Source organism: Odocoileus virginianus, chromosome 2 (genome assembly GCF_023699985.2).
Source record: "Odocoileus virginianus isolate 20LAN1187 ecotype Illinois chromosome 2, Ovbor_1.2, whole genome shotgun sequence".
Taxonomy (NCBI): Eukaryota; Metazoa; Chordata; class Mammalia; order Artiodactyla; family Cervidae; genus Odocoileus; species Odocoileus virginianus.
This window is the reverse complement of record NC_069675.1, coordinates 35,263,402-35,277,462: the sequence shown is the minus strand read 5'-3', so window position 1 is coordinate 35,277,462 and position 14,061 is coordinate 35,263,402. Positions and strand designations below refer to the sequence as shown.

The following is a 14,061-nucleotide window of genomic DNA, read 5'->3' as shown; positions in this document are numbered from 1 at the left end:
GTTAAGGAGGAAGGAGGCCTCAAAGCTGAATATGCACGTCAAAATTTCCCATGTTATAACATTATTGCTAGAATCAGAAGGCAGACTTGGAATCAGACTACCCAGCTTTGAATACCAGCTCCATTACATGTTAGCCATGTGATCAGAGGCAAGCTGTGTAATATCCTTGTGCCCCATTTTCCTTATGTTATCCCATTTTAATGGCTGTAATAATAGTAACCTACTTCAAAGGTTTGGTGAGGGTTCCAGTAAGACCTGTGAAGTTCATGGACTAGTATCAGGCATGTAGTACCTTCAGTGCCTGTTAGCAGTTACTGTTTATGAAGCATTCCACATGCATCATCTCACTTATTCCTTACCAGGGCCGTCTGATGTATCTGTTCCCATTATCATTGTTTAACAGCTGGAGGTGGGAGAGGTTAGGTGACATTTGCAAGGTCACACAGCTGCCAAGTGACTGAGCACTAACTCGGAAACCTGCTTTCCTGCTTGCCTGGAGTTGGCTGTTCCCAGGCAGCCAGCACAGCTGCTCCCCAGGCAGGAGCCTCAGGCCCACTCCTGCGACCACCCACACTGTGGGATTCGCTTCCTGGCAAAGCCACTGTGTTTCTGGCATTGGTGTCGTCTTCCTGGGAGATGCCGTCGTGGCTGCCTTAGGCCCTCGCCCACCGCCGGCATGTCTGATATTTACTAGAGGCGAGACGCGGACACGGACAACTGTGACAGCAGGTGTGACTCCTGCTTGAAGACTGCTTGAAGTCTCCAGACTGTTGCATTTGCTCTGGAGTCAGAGTGGGGTGGGGTCAAGCCAGTAGGAACTGGGCAGTGGACACTTCAGTGTTCCCTCTGCTCCCTCTGAACCCAGCACCAGATCAGATGCCGAGCCCAGATGTTCTGCCGCCTTTCTGGGCACAGATGGCTGTGGAGGTTGGGGGCTCCTAAATAAGATGGGCCTGCCTTTCCCTGAAAAACCCAAGCACCAGCACCCTGGGGAAGGCTGGCAGCCTCCAGTGGCGGTCCCAGCTGGGTGGTCCCTCTAATGCCCTGGAGGCTCTGGCCTAGCTCAGGCCTTTTCTTAATCTCAACTTGCCCCATCTTCCTATCTGGGGGGCTCAAAATCAAGCAAGGAAATACTGAGAACAGTGGTGGGTTTTCACTTCCTATTTGAATAGCCTGATACATCTGTGAGAAAATGAATCTTAGCCCATCAGAGACCCTGAAACTGTGGGCAAAGGAATAACAATGTCCGCTGCTTCCTGTAAAAGGTCGCCCTCCAGGCCCTGAGGAATTTTTCCTGAATTACAAAGGAGGAGCAGATCAAATGCCTGTCATAACACTCTTCAGAAAACAAGGAGCAACCAGAAGTTTCCATTCATCTAAGGAATCTTTGAAAATCCTGCCCTGGGTGGAGTGACATTTGGTAACAATAAAAACAGTCCCCTTGGCAGGGGCCCAGGGCACAGCCAGAGCTGACCAGTGGCCTGTCCCTCCAGGGGTGGGGCCTCCCCTCTTCAGGCTTCCAGGAAGTTCCCAAGAACGTCAGGAACCCTGTCTGGTCTTGCTGGGTCCCAGCCCCCCCTCCGCCCAGGCTTCCTGTCTGCCCCCATCACAAGAGAAGGCGCCTTTAAACCAGCGCTTTCCTCTTCTAAAGGCCAGTGAGGCTTCTTCACCTCTCCTCAGTGTAAGCAGACTGGAAGGAATCACCAGGCAGAGCTCCTCACAGATGAATGTTTTCAACAAGTTATTTGGGTTCCAGCCCACTCCAGATCCTGAGGGGTGGAATCCTGGATGGCAAAACCAAAAAATTACCATGTCAGCTGTGCAGCAACTGGTCTGAGTGAATACACTTGCTATTCTTCTCTGTATTTTTTTTTTAACAAAGCTCTAAAATAACAACTAATATTTCAAAACAAAATATGTGCTTTCAAATGAATATGCAAGATAATTTTTATAATTAACATCTCATGAGTCCTACAATGTTTTTGTAGAGATAATAGGAGATTTTATGTCCTTTCCTTCCTTCTCTCTGAAAAATATAATTTTGATGTCTTTTTATTGCTGGCAGCACTGAAATATAACATAAGACTGAAGTAGGATAGAATTACCAAGTGTTTTTGTACTGTTGAATATACTGGTAGTGATGTTAGGAGCGAAATGAAGAAAGGAACTTCCCACTTGACTATCCTGCAGTGGGACACCCCTCCTTGCCATCACTGAATTCTTTTGAGTCTAGCAACTTGGGCATGATTGGTGTGATGAGAAATGTCAGCATGACACTGATGTAAAACACTCTGTGGCCTAGAAAGGAATGTATTTCATACACACACACACACACACATATATATGAAAATATGCATTCAGAAGTATTCTTTTTCTCTCTTTAAAACAATGCTCCACTGTAACCATGGAATTGTTCCTAGTTATTTAAACAACTTTTATTTGCCCATTAAAATTTTCATAAAATCATGATTTCGAAGATGTGATAATGAACCTCACATCTGTCTGCTGCTTTACAAATTTTAAGTACTTTCCAATCAATTTTTACTGGAGGTGATGGAATTCCAGTTGAGCTGTTTCAAATCCTAGAAGATGATGCTGTTAAGAGTGTTGCACTCAATATGCAGGCAAATTTGGAAAATTCAGCAGTGGCCACAGGACCCATGGGAGTGGAGAAATATCAATAACCTCAGATATGCAGATAACACCACCCTTATGGCAGAAAGTGAAGAATAACTAAAGAGCCTCTTGATGAAAGTGAAAGAGAGTGAAAAAGCTGGCTTAAAACTCAACGTTCAGAAAACTAAGATCATGGCATGTGGTCCCATCACTTCATGGCAAATAGATGGGGAAACAGTGGAAACTGTGGCAGACTTTATTTTTTGGGGTCTCCAAAATCACTGCAGATGGTGATTGCAGCCATGAAATTAAAAGACGCTTACTCCTTGGAAGGAAGGTTATGATGACCTAGACAGCATATTAAAAAGCAGAGACATTACTTTGCCAACAAAGGTCCGTCTAGTCAAGGCTATGGTTTTTCCAGTAGTCATGTATGGATGTGAGAGTTGGACTATAAATAAAGCTGAGCAGTGAAGAATTGATGCTTTTGAACTGTGGTGTTGGAGAAGACTCTTGAGAGTCCCTTGGACTGCAAGGAGATCCAACCAGTCCATCCTAAAGGAGATCAGTCCTGAGTGTTCATTGGAAGGACTGATGCTGAAGCTGAAGCTCCAGTACTTTTGCCATCTGATGCGAAGAACTGACTCATTTGAAAAGACCCTGATGTTGGGAAAGATTGAAGATAGGCGGAAAGGGGACGACAGAGAATGAGATGGTTGGGTGGCATCACTGACTCAGTGGACATGAGTTTGAGTAAACTCCAGGAGTTGTTGACAGACAGGGAGGCCTGATGTGCTGCAGTCCATGGGATCACAAAGAGTCGGACATGACTGAGCAACTGAATTGAACTGAAGGGGTATGGAGTGGTTTTTTCATTATGCTTTTGATTTGCATTTCCCTAATTATTCAAGATGTTAAGAATCCTTTCATGTGTTTACTGGTCATATATATAGCTTTCTTGGAGAAATGCGTATTTAGATCCTTTGCTCATTTTTTAAATGGGCCATTTTTAATTGTTGAGTTTGCAAGTTGTTTATATGTTTTGGATAAAAGCCTCTCAAATGATTTGCAGCTATTTTCTACAGTGAATTTTTACTTTCTTGATGGTGTTCTCTGAAGCACAAAAGTTTTGAATTTTTATTAAATCTGACTTGTCTTTTTTTTCTTTTGTTCATTGTGTTTTGGTGTCACCTGTAAGAAACCATTGACTAATCCAAGATGATAAAGATTTATACCTGTGTTTTATTTTTAAGAGTTTTATAGTTTTCACTGTTACATTTAGGTCAGTGATACATTTTGAGTTGACTTTTGTTAGATGTAAAAAAAGGGGTTTGCTTTTATTCCTTTGTATGTGGTTATTCAGTTATATCAGTAACCTCAGATATGCATTTGACACCACACTTATGGCAGAAAGCAAAGAAGAACTAAAGAGCCTCTTGATGAAAGTGAAAGAGGAGAGTGAAGAAGTTGGCTTAAAACTCAACATTCAGGAAACTAAGATCATGGCATCTGGTCCCATCATTTCATGGCAAATAGATGGGGAAACAGTGGAAACAATGGCAGACGTTATTTTGGGGGGCTCCAAAATCATTGCAGATGTTGACTGCAGCCATGAAATTAAAAGACACTTGCTCTTTGGAAGAAAAGTTATGACCAACCTAGACAGCATATTAAAAAGCAGAGACATTGCTTTGCCAACAAAGGTCCACCTAGTCAAAGCTATGGTTTTTCTAGTAGTCATGTGTGAATGTGAGAATTGGACTATAAAGAAAGCTTAGCAGCAAAGAATTGATGCTTTAGAACTGTGGTGTTGGAGAAGACTCTTGAGAGTCCCTTGGATAGCAAGGAGATCCAACCAGTCCATCCTAAAGGAAATAAGTCCTGAATATTCAATGGAAGGACTGATGCTGAAGCTGAAACTCTAATACTTTTGCCACCTGATGTGAAGAACTGACTCATTAGAAAAGATTTTGATGCTGGGAAAAATTGAGGGCAGGAGGAGAAGGGGGAGACAGAAGATGAGATGGTTGGATGGCATCACTGACTTAATGGGCATGAATTTGGGTAAACTCCGGGAGTTGGTGATGGACAGGAAGGCCTGGTGTGCTGCAGTCCATGGGGTCACAAAAAGGTGGACACAACTGAACGGCTGAAGTGAACTGATCCAGTTATCTAGCACCATTTGTTGAAAAGACTATTCTTTAAATTGTTTTGGCATCTTTCTTGAAAATCAATTGACTACAGATGTATAAGTTTATTTCTGGAATTTCATTTCTATTCCATGAGTCTGTATGTCTATCCTTGTCCTAATCCACACCATTATGATTTACTGTAGCTTTGTGTTAAGTTTTGAAACTAGGAAGTGTGAGTAGTCCAACTTTGCTCTTCTTTTTTAAGACTGTCTTGGCTATTCTAGCCCCCTTTCATTTCCATATGAATTTTGGAATCACCTTTGATTTCTTTAAAAACAAAACAAAAAACAGGCACCTGGGATTTTGAAAAGTAGTGTGTTTTCTCTGAAAACCAGTCAGGGTATTTTGCATTTTAACAATATCAGTTGTTCCAGCCCTTGAACATGCACTGTCTTTCCACGTATTTAGATCCTCTAATTTCTTTCAACAATATTTCATAATTTTCACTTTAAAAGACTTGCAGTCTTTGAAACACTTATTCCTAAGTGTTTTATTCTTTTTGAGAGTGGGATGGAAATAGAATGAGTTAAAACACCATAGAGCTCACTGTTCTCACAGAGATTGTCATTTTTATTTGAATGAATGTTCTTCTAGTTATAGTAAGCTTTTGGTTAATTTTTAAAGTTTTGAAGTAGTTGATTTCAACCAGTTTTTCCAGTGTCTCATTTCTTTCATGGAGAAATGAATTTTTCTGAAATATTTTCTTTGATATACCAGAAATCAGAACTATTATTTATACCACTGCCTTATTTTGGTTAACCTGCTGATCTCTGTGGAAATTTGAGACATAGAGGCAGGTGACTCAAAAAAGAGGTATGAAGCAGAAGTTTATTGGGTCACAGGGCTTGGAGGCTTTATTAACAGAGAGATAAATTGGGTTAAAATTCCCATCACTAGGACCACAGAGTGGTGTAACTAAGACGTGGTATAACTAGACTTGTTGCTCCATGAACCAGAAACGAGAGAGCCATCAAGTGTCCAATAATAAAGCATGTTTCTTTGTACAGATTCAAACCAGGAGGAATATCATTATGTCCAAAATCTAAGAATGACAAATGTATTTTAAGTGTCAACTTTAATCAATTTATAGTTATAACCTGGTGTTGAGAAGATTCTGTGATCACATGTGACAGTGCCAGTCACTGTATCAATCTAGTCTTAGCTAGAAAATAATGACCACTCAAATAGGGTGAATGTGGAGAACAAAGGGATAATTTAGGAAGCTGTGGGAAGAGTTAAATGAAGTTAATAAGAAGCATGCTGTACCATAGCCAGAAATAGTGATGACCACTTCAAGGCCAAAAGGACCTTTGATAGGATTGATTAAAGAAATGAGAGTTTTATTGACTGATGCACAGGTCTTCTTTTTTTTTTTTTGCCATTTCTTTACCACAACTGAGGTTAATTGTAGTAAAATCAAGACTTTTTCCTTTAAAATTTCAGAATTTCTTCTTGAAAATGCTTGAGTATACTTTTAGAGTTAAATAAATTAAATTATTACATTCTTCTGTTAAACATTCCAACTCTATCTAATGTAGTGAGAGGTGCTATATTACCAGACAATTTCACTATAGACTTAAATTCACAAAAGTATTGCTTTGTCTGAGGGCCTCTAAGACTGTTCTCACTTCTCACGCTAACTCCAAGTTCTGGGGTCCCCAAGATCACCTTTTGTTGTTCAGTCATGCCTGATGCTTTGTGACCCCATGGACTGCAGCACACCAGGCTTCCCTGTCCATCACCAACTCCCAGAGTTTGTTCAAACTCATGTCCATTAAGTCAGTGATGCCATCCAACCATCTCATCTTCCGTCTCCTCCTCCTCCTCCTGCCCTCAATTTTTCCCAGCATCAAAGTCTTTTCCAATGAGTTGTTCTTTCACATCAGGTGGCCAAAGTATTGGAGCTTTGGTTTCAACATCAATCCTTCCAATGAATATCCAGGGTTGGTTTCCTTTAGGATTGACTGGTTTGACTCCTTGCTGTCCAAGGGACTCTGAAGAGTCTTCTCCAGAATTATAGTTCAAAAGCATCAGTTCTTTGACACTCAGCCTATTTATCATCCAACTCACATTCGTACATGAGTACTGAAAAAACCATAGCCTTGACTATATAGACCTTTGTTGGCAGGGTGATGTCTTTGGTTTTTAATACACTGTCTAGGTTTGTCATAGCTTTTCTTCTAAGGAGCAAACATCTTTTAATTTCATGGCTGCAGTCACCATCTGCAGTGATTTTGGAGCTCAAAAATAAAGTCTGCCACTGTTTTCATCTTTCCCCATCTATTTGCCATGAAGTGATAGAACTGGATGCCATGATCTTAATTTTTTCAATGTTGAGATATTGAGTCTTAAGTCAGCCTTTTTACTCTCCTCTTTCATCTTCATCAAGAAGCTCTTTAGTTCCTCTTCACTTTCTGCCATTAGGGTGGTATCATCTGCATATCTGAGGTTTTTATTTCTTCTAGCAATCTTCATGCCAGCTTCTGCTTCATCCAGCCTGGCATTTCACATGATGCTGCTGGTGCTGCTAAGTCACTTCAGTCATGTCTGACTCTGTGCAACCCCATAGACGGCAACCCACCAGGCTCCCCCATCCCTGGGATTCTCCAGGCAAGAACACTGGAGTGGGTTGCCATTTCCTTCTCCATTTGCATGATGCACTCTGCATATAAGTTAAATAAGCCGGGTGACAATATACAGCCTTGATGTACTCCTTGCCCAGTTTTGAACCAGTGCATTGTTCCCATGTCTGGTTCTAACTGTTGCTTGTTGACCTGCATACAAGTTTCTCAGAAGGCAGGTAAGGTGGTCTGATATTCCCATCTCTTGAGGAATTTCCCACAGTTTGTTGTGATCCACCCTTAGGTTTAATAATTTGCTAGGAGTCACAGAATTCACTAAAGCTCTTATATGCATGGTTACAGTTTATTACAGTGAAAGGATACACATTAAAATCAGCAAAGTTAAAAGGCACATAGGGCAGGTCCAGGAGAGATCCAAGCATGAGCTTCCAGTTGTCTCCCCATGAAGTTGTGGACAGAACTAACTTCTCTCGGTCCTGTGTTACAGACACATGAAATATTTTCACCTGGGATTTTGTGTCCAAACCTGAGTTTTGGTGTCTAGAATTTTTATTGAGCTTGGTCTTACAGCCATGGTTGACTGCCTGCATGGCTGACCTTTGTCTCCAGAGCCTATAGTGGTCAAGCTAAAACTGCATGGCCCAGGACCCACCCCCAAATAATCATATTGTTGCATTGACTATCTGGCATGGCCCAAGGCCCCCAGGTCAACAAAGACACACTTATCAGTCAGCATATTCCAAAGTCTTAGAAGTGACCTCATAGGAGCCAAGGGTAAAGGTCAGTCTTCTCTTTAGGCAGGGTTAATACTTTATTACACAAGCATGTAGGCTTATACAATCCTAATTTAAAAAACAGAATGGAGGAAACCTTTAAGGCAGGCAGACATCTGATCAAGATTTTTCTTTTGTCATTGTAGCTCAGTGATACTTTAGTGTATATAAAAATTACTATACCCAAAATTTCATGTACTAGACATCCTAAATGATGTGAAGGACTTTCAAAGGACTTTTTACTTTACAGCTTGACTTTTAAAAATACCTTCTCACTATACCCAGCTCCCACCACAATGAAATACTGAAGCCTCTAAATACCAAAGCGGAAATAAGCATAAAGAAACAGAAACAACCTAAATAATGAAATTGTTTTTTTTTTCAGAAGAGCTTAATCTGGAAACTCAGCTTCTATTAGAGCCGCAATTAAGATTTTAGCCTTAAAAACTCCCATTAGGTCATAGGCTTCTTCAACTCATTTGCTTGTGATTGTGAAACAAAGAGCTGAGAACTCTGGGCATCATTTTTGGGATGTTTCCTTCTAGTGCAAAGTTGACTAAAGAATGAGGAAATGTGATTACCTAAGAGTAAAATATTAGGCATTCTTTATCTACGGAATTTAAAAAGATAGTTTACAGAGTCATTTGAAGAAAGTTTTATAATGAAGAAGTTAATCGGGCTTCTCCGGTGGTCCAATGGTTAAGAATCTGCCTGGCAATGCAAGGGACACCAGTTCGTCCCTGGTCCAGGAAGATCCCACATGCCGCAAAGCAGCTAAGCACATGTACCACAGCTCCTGAGCCAACGCTTTGGAGCCCATAAGGTGCAACTACTGAGCCCTCGAGCTGCAAGTACTGAACCGTGCACCTTAGAGCCTGTGCTTCACCACAGGAGAAGCCATCATGATGAGAAGCCTATGCCCTACAACTAGAGAGTAGCCTCTGTGCAGCAACAAAGACACAGTGCAGCTAAAAACTTGAGTACATAATTTGTAAAAAGTTTCCCAAAAAAGTTAATCATCACAAGCAAGTAAAAAGTAACAGGAGGAGAAGGGGGGCGATAGAGGATGAGATGGTTGGATGGCATCACTGACTCAATGAACATGAGTTTGAGCAAGCTCCAGGAGTTGGTAATGGACAGGGAAGCCTGGTGTGCTGCAGTCCATGGGGTCACAAAGTGTCAGACATGACTGAGCAAATGAACTGAACTGAAAAAGTAACCTGTTTTCTCTCTTCCTCACAAAATTCACTCTTTCAGAGATGTACAGTCTGGTTATCCATCTTTGACTTTGTTGTACATATAACAGCACTGGGCTCTGCCTTCCTGGATGAAATACTATAGATCATCTTGCTATAATGTATCAGCCAATGGCATTCTCTCCATAAATCTTGATAAGTTAGCAATGAATTTGTGTGTTCGAAAGGGCTTTTTTCCCTTCCTTTTTTACGTTTTTATTTATAGCATGCCCTTTCCTGGGTGATTCTCCCTAATGGTTACATGTAGCCTGTGTCCTCTTTACACCATGAATTCAAATACCCAGTGAAATATCCTCTTACTAATAAGTATATTTTTTGTATAACACATTAGTAATTAACTTAGCTAATTTGCTTTTTTGAAAAACAAACCTTTGTTGCACAATAGATTAAACCAATAGTTTCCAGACTTTGTGATTTCATAGACTAGGAAAATTCCCAAAGTTTTTTCTGGGGGAACTAACATAGAGTTGTCAAATATTTTCTTTGCCAAGTAAAGACTCTACAAGGGAAAAAAGATCCCTAAAATCTAGTATCAGAATTATTTTACAAGAGAACATTTTTGTAGTTAATACATGAGTTAAATATGATTTACTGATTTGTCTTATTTTTCTACTTACAAACTACTTTTTATGTGCAGGTTCAAGATCATTCTTTTAGTAATAATTTCAGAGAAGATCAGTGGGTAATACAGTCCATTACTGTGAATAATTAAAAACATGGATTCTGGGGAAGAATGCTTGTGCTTGCAGCTGAATTCTACCAAAAATTTAGAGAAGAGCTAACATCTATCCTACTCAAACTCTTCCAGAAAATTGCACAGGAAAGTAAACTTCCAAACTCATTCTATGAGGCCACCATCACCCTAATACCAAAACCAGACAAAGATGCCACAAAAAAAGAAAACTACAGGCCAATATCACTGATGAACATAGATGCAAAAGTCCTTAACAAAATTCTAGCAAACAGAATCTAACAACATATTAAAAAGATCATACATCATGACCAAGTGGTCTTTATCCCAGGGATGCAAGGATTCTTTAATATCTGCAAATCAGTCAATGTGATATACCATATTAACAAATTGAAAGATAAAAACCATATACTTATCTCAGTAGATGCAGAGAAAGCCTTTGACAAAATTCAACATCCATTTATGATAAAAAAAAAAAAAACCCTCCAGAAAGCAGGAATGGAAGGAATATACCTCAACATAATAAAAGCCATTTATGATAAACCCAGAGCAAACATTATTCTCAGTGGTGAAAAATTGAAAGCATTTCCCCTAAAATCAGGAACAAGACAAGGGTGCCCACTCTCACCACTACTATTCAACATAGTTTTGGAAGTTTTAGCCACAGCAGAGAAGAAAAAGAAATAAAAGGAATCCAGATTGGAAAAGAAGAAGTAAAACTCTCACTGTTTGCAGATGACATGATCCTCTACATAGAAAGACTCCACCAGAAAATTACTGGAGCTAATCAATGAATATAGGAAAGTTGCATTATATACAATTAACACACAGAAATCCCTTGCATTCCTATACACTAACAATGAGGAAACAGAAAGAGAAACTAAGGAAACAAATCCATTCACCATTGCAACAAAAAGAATAAAATACTTAGGAATAAATCTACCTAAAGAAGCAAAAGACCTATATATAGAAAATTATAAAACACTGATGAAGGAAATCAAAGATGACACAAATAGATGGAGAAATATACCATGTTCATGGATCAGAAGAATCAATATAGTGAAAATGAGTATACTACCCAGAGCAATTTATAGATTCAGTGCAATCCCTATCAAGTAACCAATAGTATTTTTCAGAGAACTAGAACAAATAATTTCACAATTTGTATGGAAATACAAAAAACCTCAAATAGCCAAAGCAATCCTGAGAAAGAAGAATGGAACTGGAGGAATCAACCTGTCTTGACTTCAGACTATACTACAAAGCTACAGTCATCAAGACAGTTTGGTATTGGCACAGAGACAAAAATATAGATCAATGGAACAAAATAGAAAGCCCAGAGATAAATCCACACACCTAAGGATACCTTATCTTTGACAAAGGAGGCAAGAATATACAATGGAGAAAAGACAATCTCTTTAACAAGTGGTGCTGGGAAAACTGGTCAACCACATGTAAAAGAATGAAACTAGAACACTTTCTAACATCATACACAAAAATAAACTCAAAATGGATTAAAGATCTAAACATAAGACCAGAAACTATAAAACTCTTAGAGGAAAACATAGGCAAAACACTCTCTGACATAAATCACAGCAAGATCCTCTATGACCCACCTCCCAGAGTAATGGAAATAAAAGCAAAAGTAAACAAATGGGACCTAATTAAACTTAAAAGCTTTTGCACAATGAAGGAAACTATAAGCAAGGTGAAAAGACAGCCTTCAGAATGGGCGAAAATAATAGCAAATGAAGCAACTGATGAAGAATTAATCTCAAAAATATATAAGCAGCTCCTGCAGCTCAATTCCAGAAAAATAAATGACCCAATCAAAAAGTGGGCCAAAGAACTAAATAGACACTTCTCTAAAGAAGACATACAGATGGCTAACAAACACATGAAAATGTGCTCAACATCACTCATTATCAGAGAAATGCAAATCAAAACCACAATGAGGTACCATCTCACGCCAGTCAGAATGGTTGCTGTCAAAAAATCTACTAACAATAAATGCTGAAGAGGGTGTGGAGAAAAGGGGACCCTCTTACACTGTTGGTGGGAGTGCAAACTAGTACAGCCACTGTGGAGATTCCTTAAAAAATTGGAAATAGAACTGCCATATGACCCAGCAATCCCACTGCTGGGCATACACCCTGAGGAAACCAGATCTGAAAGAGACACGTGTACCCCAGTGTTCTTTGCAGCACTGTTTACAACAGCCAGGACATAGAACCAACCTAGAGGTCCATCAGCAGACAAATGGATAAGAAAGCTGTGGTACATATACACAATGGAATATTACTCAGCCATTAAAAAGAATGCATTTGAATCAGTTCTAATGAGGTGGATGAAACTGGAGCTTATTATACAGAGTGAAGTAAGTCAGAAAGAAAAACACCAATACAGTATACTAACACATATATATGAAATTTAGAAAAATGGTAACGATGTCCCTATATGCGAGACAGCAAAAGAGACACATGTAAAGAACAGTCTTTTGAACTCTGTGGGAGAAGGCGAGGGTAGGATGATTTGAGAGAATAGCATTGAAATGTGTATATTATCATATGTGAAACAGATCTCCAGTCCAGGTTCAATGCATGAGACAGGGTGCTCAGGGCTGGTGCACTCGGATGGCCCTGAGGGATAGGATGGGGAGGGATGTGGGAGAGGGCTTCAGGATGGGGAACACATGTACACCCATGGCTGATTCATGTCAGTGTATGGCAAAAACCACTTCAATATTGTAAAGTAATTAGCCTCCAATTAAAATAAATTAAAAAAAGAAAAGGAATGCTTGTGCTTGAATTCCCATTTGGCTACTGACTAGCTGTATGACCTTGGGCAAGTTACTTAACTTCCCTGTGTATTAGTGTCATCATTTCTATTATGGTAAATATTAATGATATCTTAAAGTATTACGGAGATTACTGACTGAAAACATACAAAGCACTTGGAATAGTGCCCTGTAAAATTGTATTACATAGCCCTTGCTGTTATTATTAATCTGTATATGTTAGAAACTGTTCATGTTTTGTCTTCATTCTTTTTTTTTTTTTTTTTTTTTTACTGTTAACATGTCACTTCTCCCCAAATTATTTTATTTTTTTTTTCATTTATTTTTATTAGTTGGAGGCTAATTACTTTACAACATTGCAGTGGTTTTTGTCATACATTGAAATGAATTAGCCATGGATTTACATGTATTCCCCATCCCGGTCCCCCCTCCCACCTCCCTCTCCACCCCATCCCTCTGGGTCTTCCCAGTGCACCAGGCCCGAGCACTTGTCTCATGCTGTCTTCATTCTTGAATTACAGTTTAAGCATGAAATACTGTGTTGACCATTATTGCCTTCAGCATTTCAAGATAACTACTCCACTATCTTCTTAACATCTGTTGTTGTGAATGCAAAGTCTGTTGCCATTGCGATTGCCTTCCCTTTATAGGCAAGAATCTCTTTTCTCTATTTGCTTCAAAGCTTTCTTTCTTTATGCTTGATGTTCTGTAGTTTCACTATTATGTGTTCATGTGTGAGTTTAATTGCATTTTTCTAGCTCAAAATTATTTGCTCCTACAAATTGAAGACACATCTTCCTTCAGTCCTAGAAAATTCTTAATCATTGTGTAAATTAGGATGAGATTCTGCTGCAAGTGACAAAAGCAAACCAAAAAAACCCAGAAAAACTCTGAATCAGAGTAATGTATATAAGATAGAAGTTTTTTTCTTACATAAATTAGGCTTTCTAGGTGGTGTTTGATGATGCCATGGGCTCAGGGACCGGTCTATTTTATTGTTCCACCATGTTCCACAAGTAGATTCTCTGCTCAAACCTTAGCATCTGCATTCCAGTTACTAGGAAGGAAAAACCATAAAGAAGGGCCTATCTCCTCCCTTTAAGTATATTTCTGGAAGCTGTTCTGCTGTTTTAGTTATACTCAGAACATAGTTA

The 14,061-nt window shown here is 39.4% G+C and overlaps 1 long non-coding RNA gene across 3 annotated transcripts in view; it reads left to right on the top strand.

The window, feature by feature from the left end:
- LOC110151695 (uncharacterized) overlaps positions 1 to 14,061 on the top strand; it is a 102,962-nt gene that overhangs the window by 48,411 nt on the left and 40,490 nt on the right. The gene's annotated exons all lie outside the window — the stretch shown is intronic.